The sequence below is a fragment of the Hibiscus syriacus genome, unplaced genomic scaffold (assembly GCF_006381635.1).
Source record: "Hibiscus syriacus cultivar Baekdansim isolate YM2019G1 unplaced genomic scaffold, ASM638163v2 tig00112402_pilon, whole genome shotgun sequence".
Classification (NCBI taxonomy): Eukaryota; Viridiplantae; Streptophyta; class Magnoliopsida; order Malvales; family Malvaceae; genus Hibiscus; species Hibiscus syriacus.
Genome location: NW_024063323.1, coordinates 1,642,766 through 1,650,152, shown reverse-complemented (window position 1 = coordinate 1,650,152; position 7,387 = coordinate 1,642,766). Strand labels below are relative to the sequence as shown.

Here is a 7,387-nt window from a genome sequence, read left to right as displayed (position 1 = left end):
ACTTCCTCTAACCCAATCCTACTTGTAGGGCAGTCATTGGTTGTACTATGATGGTCGGCTGACCCATTAATGATACTATTTCTACAAGGAGAGACACCGTCATTAAATAAGCCAAAGAAGTAACTACCCCAATCACTCTTAATATCATGATCTTTCGCTAAAAGAACTCCATTATTGTCCTTAATAAATGTAATGCTACCTAGATCCTTTTTGCTATTCTCCCTGGATTTTGCTAGCTTGAAGATGTCGTTTTATCCTTCCTTGGTGTCTAATCTCTTGTACATTTCCTCGTATGCCTTATCATTTGCTTTAGCCATCGTTTTCTTTGCTTCCCGCTTTGCCTCCTTGTATCTTTGTTGAGCTCTCGATCTTTCTTCGTCATCATTGCATTGTAGATACTCCTTGAAGCAAGTTTGCTTTGTCTTCACCTTAGTTTGGACTTCGTCGTTCCACCACCACGATTCTTTATGCTCCTTGACCTTCCCTATCGACAACCCAAGGGTGTTTTTGCCCACCTCTCTTATGGAATTTGCCATATTTTTCCATAACATATCTGTATTATTTGAGTTTGGAGTTCCAAAACCTATATTAGACAAAAACTTACTCCTAAAGTCATCAGTTGTCACTCTATGTAAGTTCTTCCAAAGGATCCTAGGTTTACCAATTTTAGCCCTCCTATGAGTGCTCCGCCCGTGGCGTACGCGGAACACCAAAACCAACAATCTGTGTTGTGATGCACATGTCTCTTCAGGGAACACCTTACAGTCAATGCAAGCCCATCGATCCGGATTTCGAACCAGGGTGTAGTCGATTTGGGTACAATGTTCCCCGCTATGGAACGTAATAAAGTTCACATCTCTCTTGTTAAAGAAGGAGTTAGTGACCACCATATCATGTGCAGTAGCAAAATCAAGCAACGTAAGCCCCTCCTCGTTCCTACTACCGAAACCAAAACCCCCATGAACACCATCATACGCGTCGGTTGCACTACCTATATGACCATTGAAGTCTCCCACTATGAAAACTCTTTGGTCCTCCGGAATGCTCCTAAGTACATCATCTAACTGATCCCAGAAGCAACGTTTTTCCCCCTCCCCTAAGCCAACGTGTGGGGCATACACTGAAAGGACATTTACCACTTTCGCTTCTATAATAACCTTAATCATCATGATCCTATCTCTGTATCTACAAACTTCAACTACATTTTCCTTGAGCTTAGAGGATACCAAGATACCCACCCCATTTCTAGCGTTATCTATGCCTGAATACCACAACTTGTACCCATTACACTCTCTGGTGCGAGCCCCTTTCCACTTAGTATCCTGAATACATGCAAAATCTATTTTCCTATTACTAAGTACGTCGGTCAGCTCCAGCAGCCTAGCATTTAATGTGCCTACATTCAACAAACAAACTCTAAGTCTAGTTTCCTTGACACCACTCCGTCGAGCCCTCCCCCTTTACGTCCTATGGGATCTAAAAGAAGGACATGACCTCAAGTAATTATCTATAGACAGAAGATGCACCAAATAAAATGCTAGAAATATAAGATACTAGGAGTCTATGACAATGAAAAAATACAGATCCAGTAAATCCTACTCAAAAGAAAAGTACAAAAATATAGATCCAATAGATCCTACTCAAAGCAAAACTGCTTTTCAAGTAAATAACAAATTCTATGGAAGTTTAATTTTTTTCAAGGTTCCACTTCCTTACCTCCAAGAAGAGGTGAAATCTTCGAATTTTCAAAAAACGAATCAATGGAGCTCACCTAATTTAACGACTAACGATATAAAAAGATGAGAAAAAAGGGGGAAATCGAAATGGAGAACGGAAGGCTGAGAGATCTGTTTCTGGTTTATTAATAAGTTTATTTAATGATTAGTAATACTAAGGAAAATCAGAGGAAAATTTTACAGCCTTACAGGGAGATGCAAATCGAGTGTAAATCTGGGAAAAATTTGGCATATCAGATTTAGATTTAATTTTCAAACAACGCAAGCATAAAATACATCTATATATTACTATTACAAAATAATAAAACCTAAATAATAAGTAATATGATATAAAGTAATAAACATAAAAAGCAACAAACTCAATTTTAAAGACTCAACCGTGTGATTCAGGAGAATATGAAGTATAATCCTACTCGTTCAAAATTCAACACAGGAAAAAAATGAGAGAACTTTCAGATATATAAGAGAAAATAACAAAAGAAAACAATACTACCAGTGAAGTACAAAAAATGAAGATTCAAGATCTGCGATCAGATCTGAAACAGGAAAGAATAATAATGAAGAGAGAATTACTTAAAAGCCATAAACAAATCATATAAAGAGCAGAGCATAAAAGCGAAAAAAGAAACGATCATGTTTCCAAATCTGAAAAAAAGAACAGATTAAGCTGATTCCCAATCGTATTATTTTTTATTTGGCAGAGATCTCATTTACCGGGAGGGGGGGGGGGGGCGGGAAGGAAGGTCAAAATGGAGAGAAGTAACTGAAAAAGAGTTGATTACACGACTTGAATGAGCAGAAAAAATTTATGTTGTAATAAATGATAAAGCAAGTTGCATTTGAGATTTATTACCTAATTAATAAGATTAGACCGCAGAGTGGCCTGAAAAGGGTACAAAGCATTTTTATCCCATATAAATATTTTTTATATCTCACACAATAATAATGAATGTAACTTGGTGAATTTATGTGTTACATATATTATAGAAACTTATTGTTTATTTTTTCAATCAAAAGCATTTTATTAATTGTATTTTAGCCATAAAACAGTTTAGAACATTACATTACAATTCATAGCAACAGCAACGACAACATAATTAAGACATGCTTATTAGATTTAAAGTAATTAATTAAGTCCTATTAACGGTGTCCAGAGCTAAGAGAGTGGTTAGATTCATGGGGCTCATGTAAGTCGGGGAGCCGTTCAATATCATATCCGCAATAATGCCATTAGCATTTTCCGTCGGATGGAAGGGATCCCAGAAAGCATAGACGTCTCGATTCGGGCATAAATTTGATGCTGCCGTACATAATCCCAGTCCATTATATGGCCCTTGCCCACAACATGCTATCTTCGATGTCGTAAATCCTATCTAAAACCCAATCAAGGCAGTTTTCATCATTATTTCCTGGTGATAGGGGGTCGGTTGCCCTAATAAATAAGTTGCTGTAACTTTTTCTTTGAAAATCTATTCGTGTGGTCCTACGAAAATGATTATTCGATTATTCGATTATTCGATTATTCATACGTTTCAAACTCGTTATTTTCTGTGAAAAAATTGATGGTTGTCTGGGTTGAACGCTAACTTACTGATTGAAATATGATAAAAATTGATCTCACAATCTCAAACGACTATGCAGATCAAACGGTTCTCAAATCAGATTAGAACAGTCAACAAGTTAACGTCTAACTTAGATGATCATCAATTTTTTAATGAAAAATGACGAGTTTAGAATATATGAATAGTCAAGGGTCAACAAAATAAAACCCTATAGTCGGGGGATTATTGTGTAACTTCTAATAGTTGGAAGACTCGATAAAGCAATGTCGTATATTCTGGGGACCATTTCTTTACTTTACCCTTAAATATATTCATTAAAAAATATAAATCTGGTTTCAATTTTACGCACCATAGGCTCCAGGGTTACTGATGAAATCATTGGTCCGTTGCTGTCTATTAGCAGCAATGAAAACATTATCACCTAGCTCTCTATTGAGTCCACTTATCATTTGAACAAGTTGTGGATTATACGGGCCAGCAGCTCGTCGCAGATCCGCCGCACATTGACCGTTTGCGCTCTGCGTGGCTAATTCTGCCGGGACACAACCCAATGGTCCGGTGCCGGTCACCAGCACCTTCCTCGCCCCGAGTTCGTACAGTCTCTGTGACACAATTTATGTTACAGAATGTATGTTTATGTGACAAGTTTAAAACAGGGTTTATGAAATTCACCATTAGAAGTTTTCTGTACTCGGAGATGAGATATCTAACATAATCCGGTAGACTGAATTGTCGAGATCTTGCGGAAAATGGAACCAAAAAGTAGTTAACAAAATCATTGCCGCCGACGGTGATGAAGACGAGAGCTTCGCTTACGATTTGCTGTGCTTCGTCATTTCCAACGAGGTCAGCCAACCTTCTTTGGTACTCTTGAAAGTATTGTAATTGCCTTTACATTCTTATAATGTTTATCTGCACTGTCACATTGCCATGGAATCACAGATTAATGAACAGAAGAGACCAACACATACAAAAATAACAATAGTAACGTTATGAAATGGAAGAAATTTCAGAACTTACAAATTGGATTCCGGTATCATTCAGGATTCCGATACCAGCGGAAGCAAAGTTGGCACCAACAAGTAGCCTATTCCCCTGGAGTTCCGGACTCAAATACGGCAGCGTCGGCTCCGAACTGAGTGCATCGCCTGATCATACATATGCACATACACATCAAGTTGATCCAATTTAACATACAATACAGACAACAGTAAAGGAATCACATTGAAACAGAAGAAGCAGAAATCTCAACTGATGAAATCAGGGATGTTTTTGCCATTTGAAAAGCGACCAGTGGGGTGACGACTTGGAGTGTCGATGCCGTAAGGAGGCGAATCGGCTCGAGCGGTGGTGGCTAGATAATTGTTGTTGCCGTTGTCAACCAGAGAGTCGCCGAATACGAAGAATGCCCTGGCAGCGTCAACTCGAGTAGTTGAAATCGCCATTACAAGGCTTAAAACCAAAACCAACCATGAAGCAAGAGCCAGTGAGCTCGTCATTGAGGAGCCGAGAATAAAGAGACTGATACACTAAAGCTACTTCTTTATTGAAGACTTTGCCTTGCCTTGTGAATATCAAAGAATAGACAACTGCATATATATATATAACCTGGTATACTTGTATATATGCACACTCGTAATGAGTATCAAATATATATATATATATTATGTTCACATTTTAATGTGTCACATACATAAATATTTTATAGTAAAACAAATAAATAAAAAATTCATATTTAAAAATTGAGTAAAACACACAAATGGTCCCTCAACTATATGATGTTGCATTTTTGAGTCCCTTGACTATTAAATGTTACAAAATGGTCCCCCAATTATAGGATGTTTCTTTGTTCAGTCCCTCGACTATTAAAAGTTACAAAATGGTCATCCGACTATTCATTATATTCCAAACTTGTAATTTTTTTATTAAAAAATTAACGATAGTATGAGCTGGATGTTAATCTATTATATGAGATATGATAGTCATTTGATATTCTCATATCAGATTTTATCATATCTCAGAAAATATACTAACATCTAGCTCATATTGTTATCAATGTTTTAACATAAACGAATGAATTTGGAGCATAATAAATAGTTGAGTGACCATTTTGTAATTTTTAATAGTGAGATACTCAACAAATCAACATCCAATAGTCAGAGGATCATTTTGTAACTTTTAATAGAATAATTACTTAACAAAGAACACCAATAAGTAAGTGGACTTTTTGTATACTTCACCGTATAAAATCCAATCGAACCCTAACCATTTTTCACTTGAAGTAGGCACTTTTAATGCTTTGATTTAATGAAAAATATATTTGTGTTTGCAAAGAAAAAAGAAGCTTGGGTTAGCTTTTGTCATAAATGTCATAAAGGTAGGTGTTATTTCCCCTGAAATCTAGCCTTTATAATGGTTGAACATAAAGATATTTTTGTCCTTTGAACATTTTAAAAAACCTTTAATTTTTTTCGTTTTTCATGTTAGATTTTTTTTTATCAAATTAAATCAATAAATGGACAGAGTAACAAACATATTAAGTTGACAATAATTATTTTTTCATTTTGTCAACATTTTTCCTTCTTTAATAGCTTTTATAAATGTTAATCGTATCAATGTCTCTAAATTATGACCCTTATTTTAAATTGATCTTAAAATTTTAAATATGTTGGCCGATCTGACTTGACTTTAACCGATCTGACTGTTAATCGTTGACTTTGACCGAAAAAGTAAAATTTTCCTAAAAGTCCTATTTTATGTTTTCTACTTTCTGAGTCCGAATTCGAAGTCCGTTTTTCTAAATTCGCATCCGGTAAGTTGTTTTTCAGTGTTTTATCTTCGAATTCAAATTGGTTTCTCAATTAAGTTCAGTTTCTGACGTAAATTCGATTGTTCTGTATCCGAGGAATTATTGGACGTTGAATTCAAGTTCGAGAGATTGAATGGAGTTTAAATGTTCGATTGGTGGGGCATGAAAATCGAGGTAATACATTACTATCTTATGCATGCTTTTATGGAACATGTTGGAAATTGGTAGATACAAGGATGAATATGGTTGGTCTCATCTATATAGTAAATTATTTCTAAACTCGATCCGAATACGATAAAAAGTCAGTAACCGAATATGACTCATATGGTTCGCATAAGAAACTGAAAGATCGATAGAAAATAATTATAAATTCAGTGATTCATTAATAAATGAATTGACTTTAAGATCCTTAAATTTTGATAAATTTTATTTAAAGGTTAAATACCGGGATTACTTGGATATGAAATTACCAAAAATAGCCGTATGGGTAAAATTACAAAAATTTCCTTGTACTATAAAAGACCAAGACTTCCCTTGTTGGTGAAGAATAACCTAGAAAGGACATACTTAACCAATTATCATAAAAAAATGCATATTGTTTGGATTGAAGGAATTACCGAAATGTACTCGAGCTACGAAATAACCTAAATTGTTCAAATGACCAAATAATATGAACTCTAAGCAATTAGAATATTGAAGCCTAATTATCAGAGGTAATACCACTGATAGAATTGAATAAAATGACAATAATACCCTTAAGTGTAAAAGGACTATGGATGACTATGATAAGGGAAACAACCTAAGAACTTATATTATTATCCACTTGAATATTGGATTCACCAATTAAATTTCTGATTTATTTGGAATGGCCCCAAAGTGTAATATGATTCGAAGCACATCCAAGCTCTAGAATAACTATATACCCTTAGATTTGAAATGAATAAATCAACATCGAATACTGAAATAACTATATTATATGATCAAGTTGAACTGAATGAAAGTAATGTATGTATTCAAATTTGTAAAAACGATCGAATTACTCTGAAAACTCTGAATTGACATGGATAGACTTAACTAATAAATGGCCTAAGTACCCTTAAAGACCTAGAATTAAGGGAATGACTTAGATAAGTCTGGAAACGCTATGAACCTATATGTTGTACTATCCATAAGGGTGTTGAACCAATAAGCACGTCGACATTTTTTGATATCGTTGCAATGTTGAAATGAAATAAAGATCCATTCAGTGATGATTCTGAAGATGATCAATTCGACAAGAG

The 7,387-nt window shown here is 35.1% G+C and overlaps 1 pseudogene; it reads right to left on the bottom strand.

Moving 5' to 3' along the window:
* Nucleotides 1–2,782: 2,782 nt before the first annotated feature.
* Nucleotides 2,783–4,877, bottom strand: LOC120179114 (annotated as a pseudogene).
* Nucleotides 4,878–7,387: the final 2,510 nt, after the last annotated feature.